The following is a 13155-nucleotide window of genomic DNA, read 5'->3' on the forward strand; positions in this document are numbered from 1 at the left end:
GGACAAGGGCGCCGAGTTTGCAAACTTGAGACAGGGCCATCTTAACATTGAGGAATATGTTGCTAAGTTCTCTTCACTATTACGATTTGCTCCACATGTGGCTGAACATGATGAGGTCGTCGCTGACCAGTTCATAAATGGCCTAAATCCTGAAATATTTACGTTGGTAAACACTGGGAGACCGAACAATTTTACCGACGCTTTGAATAGAGCCAAGGGAGCTGAAACAGGTCTGATGAGACAGAGAGGAGCTTTGTTTCTGCTTCCCGCACCGGGGACCACAACAAGCACCTCCTCGATTCGAAGGTGGCAGCAGCAGTGGCGGAAAGAGAGATTTCTTGAAAGCGAGAGGGAAGCAATTCAAGAAGTCTGGGAGCAGTTCTTCTAGCTCTGAGAGTCCTCGACAGAGCCAGAGATATATTGTACCTTATTGCAATAATTTTGGAGGGAAGCATTCCACTGAGCAGTGCCGAGGAGTATTTGGAAGCTCCCGTATCTGCAAACAACAGGGACATTTTGCTCGAGTATGTCCACAGAGAGGTGCCCAGGGATCCCAGGCAGCTGAGTCATCTGGATCAGTGGCTCAGACAGATAGACGACCATCAGCTGTTCATTCTTTCCAGCCAGCACCGTCTACCCAGTCACAGCAGAGGCCAGGAGGAAGCCAGACAGTGAGCCAACCTCCTAGACAGCAGGCCTGAGTTTTTGCTTTGACCGAGGAGCAGGCATATGATGCACCTGATGATGTTGTGGCAGGTAACTGTTTTATTTTTAGTTATCCTGCATACATATTGATAGATACGGGTGCATCACATACATTTATTTCTGAGAGGTTTCATTGAGTCATGCATTACCTATTGAGTCATTGTCTGCGGTAGTGTCTGTCTCTTCTCCGTTAGGGACATGTTTGATATCGATGAAGTCTGTGAAATCTTGTATACTGCAGTACGATGGGCATGAGATTGAGTTAGACTGTATTGTGCTTGGGATATCTGATTTTGATTGTATTATCGGTATTGATAGGTTAACCAAGTACAAAGCTACAGTCTATTGTTTCCACAAAATTGTTCGGCTCAGACCTGAAATGGCTAAGGAGTGGAAATTTTATGGTAAGGTTTCTCGAGCCAGAATTCCTTTGATATCTGCAATGAATATGACTCGATTATTACAGAAAGGAGCTGATGGATTCCTGGTCTATTCAGTTGATTTACTGAAATCGAGCCCATCATTGGCGGACTTTCCAGTGGTGTGTGAGTTTGCTGATGTCTTTCCAGATGAGATTCCTAGATTACCTCCGATTTGAGATATAGACTTCAGCATTGAGTTGATGCCAGGAACAGTTCTGATTTCGAGGGCTCCGTACAAGATGGCACCGATCGAGTTGAAAGAACAGTTGGAGGATCTACTGGCCAAGGGTTAAATCAAACCGAGTGTATCTCCTTGGGGTGCTCCAGTACTATTTGTGAGGAAGAAAGATGGGATGATGAGACTTTGTATTGACTGCCGGCAATTGAACAAGGAAACGGTAAAGAATAAATATCCATTGCCTAGTATTGATGATTTATTTGACCAGTTGCAGGTTCTTCGGTGTATTCCAAGATCGATCTGAGATCTGGATACCATCAACTGAGAGTCAAGGATTCTGATATCTCAAAGACAGCCTTTAAAACCAGGGATGGACACTATGAATTTATTGTCATGTCGTTTGGTTTGACGAATGCACCGGCTGTATTTATGGGATTGATGAACCGTGTTTTCCAGAAATATCTTGATGAGTTTGTAATCATATTCATTGATGACATTCTAATTTATTCCAAGAATATGATTGAGCATGCAGAACATCTGAGAACTATGTTGCGAATTCTGAGGGCTGAGAAACTGTATGCTAAATTGTCGAAATGTGAGTTCTGGTTGAGACAAGTTGTATTTCTAGGACATATTATATCCAGAGACGGGATATCAGTCGATCACAGCAAGGTTGAAGCCGTGATTTCTTGGCCGAGACCGACATCAGTGCTCGAAATTCGCAGTTTTATGGGTTTGGCCGGATATTATCGACGCTTTATTAAAGATTCTCCAGCATTGCCAAACCGATTACACAGTTGACTCAGAAGAATGCTCCATTTGTGTGGTCTGAAGAATGTGAAACCAGTTTTCTAGAACTGAAGAAAAGATTGACCGGTGCTTCGGTATTGACTATTCCGTCAGGTACTGGTGAATTTGTGGTTTATTGTGATGCATCTCACCATGGATTGGGTTGTGTTTTAATGCAGCGAGGGCATGTTATCGCTTATGCCTCAAGACAATTGAAGCCCCATGAGACTCGTTATCCAATTCATGATCTTGAATTGGCAGCCATAGTCTTTGCATTGAAGATATAGCGACATTATCTGTACGGTGAAAAGTTTGAAATCTATTCTGATCACAAAATCCTGAAGTATTTGCTTTCACAGTCCGAATTGAATATGACGCAGAGGAGATGGCTTGATTTGCTTAAAGATTTCGATTCTGAAATTAATTATTATCCAGGAAAATCCAATGCAGCAGCTGATGCACTGAGTCGAAAGTTATGTTCTTGATCCTTATCGACTATTGGTGTGTCGAACTTGATAGAAGACTGCTGTTTGTCTGGATTAGCTTTTGAAACAGATCGTCAGCCTTTGAGATTATGTGCTATTCGGGCTGAACCAGAGCTGATTTTGAAAATTAAAGCGGCTCAGAAAGTTGATCAGAATATTCAGAACTCTATTGCGATGATCAGAACATGACATCGATCAGAGTATCGGGTACGTGACAGTGTATTGTATGTGAATAATCGTCTAGTTGTGCCAAATGTTCCAGAGTTGAGACAGTATATATTGACAGAAGCGCACAGTAGTCGATTCAGTATTCATCCTGGTGGCAGAAAGATGTATAATGACTTGAAAGAACAGTTTTGGTGGAAAAAAATGAAGACTGACATTGCAGAATTTGTTTCCAGATGTCTGAATTTCCAACAGGTGAAAGCAGAAAGAAAGACACCAGGAGGATTGTTACAAAGTTTGTCCATTCCTGAATGGAAATGTGATCACATTTCCATGAATTTTGTGACACAGTTACCAAGATCCTCCCGAGGTTGTGATGCGATTTGGGTCGTGATTGATCGATTGACCAAATCTGCATGTTTCATTCCATACAAAAAGACGTACAAATATGATCAGATGGCCGATATCTATGTCAAGGAAGTTGTTAGATTGCACGGAATGCCGAAGTCAATTGTCTCAGACCGTGATCCTCGGTTTACTTCGCACTTCTGGCAGAGCCTACAGCAAGCTATTGGTACGAAGTTACATCTGAGTACCGCATATCATCCACAGACTGACGGAAAGTCAGAGCGTACGATCCAGACATTGGAAGATATTCTGAGAGCTGTAGTGCTTGATTTTAGCACTAGTTGGCAAGATGCATTGCCTCTCTGTGAGTTTTCGTACAACAATAGCTATCAATCGAGTATTGAGATGGCACCTTTTGAAGCATTGTACGGAAAGAAGTGCCGATCCCCTCTTTATTGGGATGATATCTCTGAAGTTCCGGAGACTGGACCTGATATGATCAGAGATATGACAGAAAAAGTGAAACTGATTCAGAAGAAGATGAAGGCAGCACAGGACCGACAAGCCAAATATGCGAACCTTCGACGACGACCGTTGGTATTTGAGGTAGGAGACCGAGTATTCCTGAAGATTTCTCCTTTCAGAGGTGTTGTCATATTTGGCAAGAATGGGAAATTGTCTCCAAGATATGTTGGTCCATATGAGATTCTCGAGAAGATAGGAGATAGTGCCTATCGACTCGCCTTGCCGCCTTCACTATCTAGAATGCATAATGTCTTTCATGTGTTGATGTTGCGGAAGTATCTCCCTGATGAATCTCATATTATCCATCCAGATGAGGCCGAACTCGATGAATCTCTGAGTTACGTTGAAAAGCCAATTCGAATTATCGATCGTAAAGAAAAGAAACTCAGAACAAAGACTATTCCTCTTGTGAAGGTACAATGGACTCGTCATGGCATTGAAGAAGCTACTTGGGAGACTGAATCAGATATGAGACAAGAATCCCCAGCATTGTTTCGCTGATGTAAGTTTCTATTCAATTTCTATTACATGCCTTCTTATTGATATGATTGATTGTCGGTGATTTCGGGGACGAAATCATATCTTAGGGGGGTGAGAAATTTAATGCCCGAAAATTTATCGCTGTTAATTAACGATTATTGATTTATAATTTAATGTGATTATGAAAGGTCCAACCGAGACACGATTTGAGGTAACGTGTGATAAGGTATGTGCAAAGACAGTGCACCCGTGGTTCAAAAGACAGTGCACTCGCGGTGTTGATACAGTAGATACACCGCACCTGGGGTACAACATGCACCGCACCCGCGGTCGTGTATCATGAAATGTTGGAAATTTACACTAGCTTGAGCGCACCCGCGCCAGAAAAGCCACCGCACTCGCAGTGTTGGGGCAGAACGCAAACCGCACCCGCGGTGAAAAATATAGCGCACCCGCGGTCGTGTGTTTTGAATTGTTGGATGTAATCCAGTACGCTCAGCGCACCTGCGGTAAGAAATGTAGCGCACCCGCGGTGCGACTTGTTTGGGCAAAAATGAGCCACTTGTCCTAGCATGCATGAGATATATATATATTGCTTCTTTTTCAACGATTCGGTAGAGAAAAACGATCAATTCCTCACAAAACCTTCCAAGTTTCTTGTTGTGCTAAATTGGTGATTTGGTACCAACCGATTATCCGAATTTGAATCCGACTTCGGTACTGTATTCCTATCAACGCAGGCTACAACTGGACGGACGTAAGTTTTACTATGTTTTGACATGTATTTAAATTATGATATTGTCAGAATTGAATATGATCCATATATGATGTTCTCAACATGTTAGACATCGTAGAATCGAAGTCAGATTTAAAAACAGATCAATTATAGAATTGTTATGAATTTCCAGGTTATATTGACTGGTATTGGACAGATTTGAGTAATGAATCAATTACAGATTGTAGTGGATATCAGTTATGGATTGTAATTGATATCTGTTGATATGATATTGACGGGGATACTGATATTATGTCGTTATGACGTTGATTTGACTTAAACCCAGATTAATCAGATTCAGTGTTAAATTGAGAATGGAATATTGATATTATGATTCTCGATATATCATTTCGGATTTACATGGACAGTCTTGAGTTCAGAACGGTTATTGCTTCAGATCGAGACTACGAACGAAAGGTATAAGTCAATGTGTATTGGGAGATCGACTCGAGTAGGATATACTTGAGTTTCCCTAAATCACATACTTATTATTATGTTTTATCATTGTGTTCATTGATTTGATTAAAATGCCTGTTCTACTGATTTATAGGAGCATGCATTAGACGAGTAATCTTGTGACAGAAGTACCTGATAGTGGCGGGATCGCGACGGGCACATTGCACGATGTCACAAGATAGTGTATTGATAATAGAACCACAGTCTGTAACAAATAGGTCCAGACACTGGATGTTTGGTTATATCGATGTGGATGGAATCAGAGTTTCTTCTATTATTGTTGGTCGATATAGGAATACCAACATCTGGAAACAGGGATCCTTAGACTAGGATTGAGTCTAGTCTGAGTCGTGGAGTCACGAGTATGATTGATAGTTTGATATTAATTACGTTTCAGACTTTGATATATATATCTGCTATCTGCTTCATGCTTTATATTGTTTATATGATTGCATGTTCATTGATTTATACTGGGATATCTTTCTCACCGGTATTATCCGGCTGTTGTCTTGTTTGTATGTGTACATGAAAACAAGTGGGACAGGATCAGGGTCGAGGAGATGAGGAGAGATCGTGATAGAGTGGAGACTACGGACTTAGATTGTTAATAGGGTTTAAAGACTTGATATTAGTTGTTGAACACTAGTTTTTATTAAATGTAGACGGTACATGATTTGTACTTTATTTTAAACAGATTTGTATATTCGATTTATTTCATTACGTTCCGCATTTTAAAAAAAAAATTTAGACCATGTTTTCTAATGGATTAATTAGTCCCAATGATGATTAAGAATCGAATTAGCGTCCGGGTCCCCACAATTTGGGTCGTGATTGACAGATTGACCAAATCAGCATGTTTTATTCCGTACAAGATGACGTACAGACATGACTAGATGGCAAAGATTTATGTCAGAGAAGTAGTCAGATTGCACGGAGTTCCAAAGTCGATTGTATCAGACCGTGATCCTCGGTTTACTTCGCACTTCTGGCAGAGTTTACAGCAGGCTCTAGGTACGAAGTTACATCCGAATACCGCATATCATCCACAAACCGATGGACAGTCAGAGCAGATTATTTAGACACTGGAGGAATTCTGAGAGTTGTAGTGCTTGATTTTAGCACTAATTGGCAAGATTCATTGCAACTTTGTGAGTTTTCGTACAACATCTATCAGACGAGTATTGAGATGGCTCCTTTTGAGGCGTTATACGATAAGAAATGCAGATCCCCTTTGTATTGGGATGATACTTCTGAGGTTCCTGAGACTGGACCTGATATGATTCGAGAGATGACAGAAAAAGTGAAGCTGATTCAGAAGAGAATGAAGACAGCTCAAGACAGACAGGCCAAATATGCCAATGTCCGACATAGACCATTGGTATTTGAGACAGGAGACCGAGTATTCTTGAAGATTTCTCCTTTCCGAGGCCTTGTGAGATTTGGCAAGAAAGGAAAGTTGTCTCCACGATATATTGGGCCATACGAGATTCTCGAGAAGATAGGAGATCATGCATATCGACTCACTTTACCGCCTTCATTATCTGAGATACATGATGTCTTTCATGTATCATTATTACGAAAGTACATACTAGACACATATTATTCAGCCGAACGAGGCAGAATTGGATGAAACACTGAGTTACTTTGAAAATCCGATCCAGATTCTCGATCGTAAAGAAAATCAACTCAGAACGAAGGCTATTCCACTTGTGAAGATTCAGTGGAGTCGTCATGGCATTGAGGAAGCTACCTGGGAGACTGAATCAGACATGAGACAGAGATTCCCAAAGTTATTTCACTGATGTGAGTTTTCTATTTAGCTTCTGTTATACCTTCTTATTTATATGATTTGATTGTCTGTGATTTCGGGGACGAAATCGTATCTTAGGGGGGAGGAATTGTAATGTCCGGGATTTTTATCTCTTAATCTGCGATTATTGATTTATAATTTGATGTGATTATGGGCGGAAAGGATCGGACAGGGAAGACGAGAAAATACACGAAATATGAGCGAGGACAGTACCCCTCGCGCATATGCGCGACACTGATGCACGCGGGAGGCAGGCAGAGGACCTCGCGCATATGCGCGAGAGAGGACGCGCATATGCGCGAGCATGTGCAGGGATATTATGCCATGTCCAGAGAACCTCGCGCATATGCGCGGAAGAAGGGCGCGCATATGCGCGAGCAGCCGAGAAGGGAAATGCCGAGACCAGTAGGTCTCGCGCATATGCGTCGGGTAGAGTCGCGCATTTGCGCGAGACGTGCAATTTAAAGATGAAGCCACGTTTCTTCACCATGCATATATTATGTGAATTTATTCTTTTCCTCTTCAAAATCAGAAAGAAAGAACGAGAAAAGCTCCTAGACAACCTCAAGTTTTTTTCTAGCTTAGAAATTGGATTGTGCAAGATCTACCCATCAGATTTTGAATCCATGTGCAGTACCGTGTTTCTATCGACGAGAGCTTCAACTGGACGTAATTTTTACTACGTTTTGATATGTTTTGAAATTATGATATTGCCAGAATCGGATATGATTCATATATGGTGTTTTTGACATAGTAGACATCGTATAATCGAAACCGGATTGAAGAACGATTATCGTATGAAATTTTTATGATTTTCAGAATGGATTTGATTGAGATTTGATATCTGATTTGTGTTGTTATCGATTATGAGATGTTGGGATTGATATCGGACTGATATTGAATTGCTGGGTATATTGAGTTTGTGCCATTATGCCGTTGAAACAGAATTTGATTGAGTTCTGATTACATCCAGTATTGATTTGAGATTGTATATTGATATTGTTTCTATTGGGAATGTCCCTCCAGATTGATATATTGAAGAATTCGAAGACAGATCAGAACTGAACCCCAAAGAAAGAAAGGTATAAATCAATGTTAACCGGGAGATCAACTCGAGTCAGATTGGACTTGGATTTCCCAAAAACCACATACTTTTCTTTATTGCATTGATGTTTGCAATTGAATGAAATTGAACTTAGTCTATTGATTTATAGCAAAGCGTGTATGGAGTCATGGGCGGAGATGCCTAGTAATTGGCGGATATGCCAAGTCTTTGGCAGATATGCCGAGACACTAGATGATTGAATTATATCGATGTTGCTTAGGAGTAGATCAACTCCTATCGCTGAGATTCGATATATGAGACAATGTCCAGAAACCGGGATCCCTAGATTAGAGATGAGTCGAGTCCGAGATGAGATGAGTCGAGTCCGAGATGACGAGTCCAGAGTTTATTTATAGCTTTTATATCGATACATGTCCTTCTGATTTGATACATGTTATTGATGACGGTTTATGCTTTCTTATATGTTTTTATATGATTGCATTATCCATTGTTTATACTGGGATTATATTCTCACCGGAGTTATCCGGCTGTTGTCTTGTTTGTATGTGTGCTTGACAACAGGTGGAACATGATCAAGGTCAGGAAGAGGATGAGAGAGAATCAAGATTAGCGTGGAGATCCGGACTTAGAAGTGAATCTGTTTCATTACCTGATATGTAGTGAATGAACAGAAGTTTATTATGAATCACTTTTGTACAAAACTTGTACCTTAGATCTAGATGTTGATCTGGTAAATGAAATAAGATTAATTTCATTTGTTGCGCACTCATATAATAAAAAAAAATTATGTCCCACGTTACTTAATTGTTACATTGGATCTCAATAATGATTAAGGAAATGAATTAGGTTCGGGTCCCCATAAGTGTAGTGTGTGGTGTGTGTTTAGCGTGAACATGTGTGTGTGAGTGTGTGTGTTTGATTAATTAGGGGATTAAAATTTTCTTAATTAGGAATTAATAATGGTAATTAAAATGCTAATCAAAATGCAAATAATATGCTAATAGAATGCTAATTAAGAATTTAACCCTCAACTATGAAATCCCCTGATTAAAAAATTAAGATACACAAGTGCTAGACTTCAAAAGTTTTAAAATTCTAAAATTCACCTAATAAATAAATTAGGCTTTAAAATGCTAACAACTTAATAAAGTAGCCCCATCCTCAACTTAAAATAAAATTACCACATTTAAAATTGTCAAAATCTTCACCGGTCTCTTTTCCTCGATCCCGCCTCGAGTAATCGCCTGAAACATGAAACTCGAAAAACATTTTAACGTTCATCACATAAACATACATAATTTAAAATGATACAGTTTAAATAGTTCATGCATCATTAAAAATCATTTTAAATTTAAATACATGATTTAACAATTAAATAATTGCATGGGTTTTACGTGTACTGAAATTGGGCACTACATGATCTATATGTTGTCCATGGTGTATTGAGAATGAATATATGTCTAAATAGTGATAGTAAGATGTATATGTAAAGTAGTGTAATGAAAGTTGGTATAAAAATGTAGGAAATGAGATGAAAATATGATAGTTCTTATGTGTTTTAGCATAATGATTTGGATATTGATCCAAATTGTGTGAGGCCACAACCATTAGAAAGCTAAGATATAAGGTTACAACTTTCATGCTTTGGGTTTTGTCCAAATCATTGTGGAAGACAAGCTAAATGCGCCCCGAAGTGTATTGTGTGTATCGTCATTCCTACAACGATCTACAAATCATCTTCAGAAGTCAAAGTATGAATCAAAGCTTAATATGCTGATAAATGACGATGAAGCTACTGGTTCTACACAAACTGAAATCAGCTATGATGATTTCAGCACACTAGCTGAACTGAACTGAACTGAACTGAACCAGCTGCTGATCAACTGAATCAGACCAACTGAACCAAACCAGCAGCTGACCAACTGAACTGAACTGAAGCCAGCGGCTGACCAATTGAACTGAACGACCAGTTGAGTTGACCAGAGTTGACCAGTCGGGAAAATTTCCAAAAAAAATGAATTTGATTGTTGCAATATCAGAAACAATACAGAAACTTTCCAAACGGTCATATTCTTGTGTTTAACGTATATATCATTGTTGGTGCCTATAAATAAAATTCTAGAAGAGCTTTTGAAGTGGATTCAAATCATGAGCAGTGAGCATGAAGAAATGAGCTAGTTGAGAGCACAAGCCCTTGTGTGAGGATACATTTGAGATGTACAATGTAAAGGATAAATTCCTCATACATAATCACTCACACATATACAAGAGAGTTGAACTTCAAATATTAGTTGAATGAGTCTTTAGACAAAGACGTAAAACATTGTGTTTGTAGTCTTTGCATATGAGACATTAAACAATATGCTGATTGTAAGGTGTTACCTACAATCTTGAGTGCTAGGAGTTCTAGTTGGGTGTTGCTCTTCCGGAGAGGGTTTGTGTAAAGAATTGTAAAAATCAAAGTCCTCTAGTGAATCACACCCAAGGAGAAGAAGGGGTGACGTAGGAGCATTTGAAGTCTTCGAACATCCATAAACAAATTCGTATCTATTTGTTTATTACATTATTGTTCATTTACACTATTTTTAAAGAAGCATTGTTGAAACATTTTATGTTTTCTTCAAATACCAAAATGTTGCATACCAAATGTTTGATAAAATTATTCACCCAAAATATTTTTTACTCATTCAACTTACATAAACACGAAAGAAACAAGAACCCTTCCTCCCAAACGCTCTCTTCTTCTTCTTCTTCTTCTTCTTCTTCTTCTTCATCATTTTGAAGTTAGAATTCAGTTCTCCGTCACAAGAACTTCCTAAGGGTGTAAGTTGTCATCTTTTTAATGGTTGTTATATATGTAGAAGACCATATAGACATAGTGATTGGATTTTGATATATTTGACAATATAGGAGAAATAAACATCGTCTCAAACCAGTGTTATAATGCTTGGACTGTAAGTTGTCATGTTCTTAAAGTAATACATGAGTAATATTATAAATTTCAAATGTTTCCCATTTATTATTGCTATATGTACATTGTTAGTATGTTTATTGATGAAAACATAGCACTATATTCCATTTTTATGTACTAAATATGAAAGACATTCATGAATATTGAAGATGGGTGCTATGTCATGAACATGAACATGAAAGAAAAGGAAAATGACTGATTTTTAAATGATTATGAGCTTGTTGACATCATGTGTGGTTTTAAGTCCACCAAATCTATTGGCCAATATATGTTAATCGGGCGTGGGGTTGTCAAAGGTGCTCCCTGACGTCCAACATAGAAGTAGTTATATAATAAACCAAGCACAATAGTACAGATCAACTAATGAGGCTCAAGTACAAAAATGAACATGAATATATGTTATGGTATGACATGGTTTAAAGATTTATTGTTGATCATGACTTGATATGTATGTTCTTTCTATGCATATTGATTCGTATAAATGCCAACTTATTAAGTTTTATAAACTCACGTAGCTCATGTATTACAGGATCGGGTAAAGAAGATACATAGATGCTGGTTCGCCAATGGATGCTTGTGACTTGCCTTACCTCGACAAGAACCTGGACGTCTTATTGTATAACCTCCGCATATGTATTATAGTGGACTTTATGTCAGGGTTTAAACAAGTTTTACAATGATTATGACTATGTGTATAACGATACAAAGTATGTTTGTATATGAAAAGAAGATAATATGTACGTATAGTTGTTGTTACTTGAGAGTTTTGGCTTTTAAAAAATGTGGGGACATTATGCCAAAATTTTTATAAACCGTCAAATTGATACTCTATTTGAATTATTTCATAATAAAGGATATTATCAAACCCTATTTTGATTATGAACATAAGTATCATTAATCGTGTCAAGTATAGAAGAAAAGGTGTTACAAGAATAGACCTCTAGACCAGCCACGTGCCCCTTGCTGCAAGATCAAGCCATGCACGAGCCCTAATTCCCCCTAGGTAGGGTTTGCGCATGGATATAGCCCTCCAAGCCACGAGTCTAGCCTACCATGTACTCCTCCTAGCCTCTCACCCAAGCCACGCTCAGGCCCTGAAACAAGTCCTAGGCGTTGACTCTCCTTAGCCGAGCCGCCTTGCCCCTTATACGATTCGATTGGCCTTTGAAACCCTAGGTTCATACATCCTTGGCCAAGCTCGGTTCCGGCCTATGTTCCACCTTTAAACGAATCTATTTCCATCCCTTAAATATCTTGTATCGGCAACATGTCCCTTAAAATTCATAACGTTCTCAAACAAATCATCAAAACGTTGAAAGTAATCATCAAAACGTTAAGTGATTTGTACTCAAATAATTTTCATGCTAACAAACATCAATCATGTATAATATTATTTGAATGGTGCATCAAAAGAGTTTAGAAGTGTTCCATTGCATTTAAAACGCTCGAATATACGATCGTTGGCGTGGGTTGCGAAGGGAGACGAACGACCTTGAAATTTCTCTTGAAATTATGGAAAATTTTGTGTGTGTGTGTGTGTGGTGTGAGTTTTCGGCTGAATGGAGTCCGATATGTAGAGCCCAAATTCAGTACATGTAAAAGTCATGTATTTATTTAATTGTTAAATTATTTATTTAAGTTTAAAATGATTTTTAGCGATGCATGATTTATTAAATTGTATTATTTTAATTATTTATGTTTATGTGATGCACGTTAAAATGTTTCTCGAGTTTCATGTTTCAGGCGATTATTCGATACGGGATCGAGGAAAAGAGACCGGCGACGATTTTGGCAATTTTTAAAATTTGGTATTTTATTTTAGTTGCGTTTGGGGTATTTTAAGTGATTAATTCATTTTTAGCATTTTTAAAGTTTAATTTAATTATTTACTGATTTTAAGATTTTTTTTTAAAACCTTTAAAGTCTACCAAGTGTGCATTTTGTTTTAATTAAAGGATTTGTTAAAGTTAGTGTGAATTA

The sequence above is a fragment of the Primulina eburnea genome, chromosome 1 (genome assembly GCF_022965805.1).
Source record: "Primulina eburnea isolate SZY01 chromosome 1, ASM2296580v1, whole genome shotgun sequence".
Lineage (NCBI taxonomy): Eukaryota > Viridiplantae > Streptophyta > Magnoliopsida > Lamiales > Gesneriaceae > Primulina > Primulina eburnea.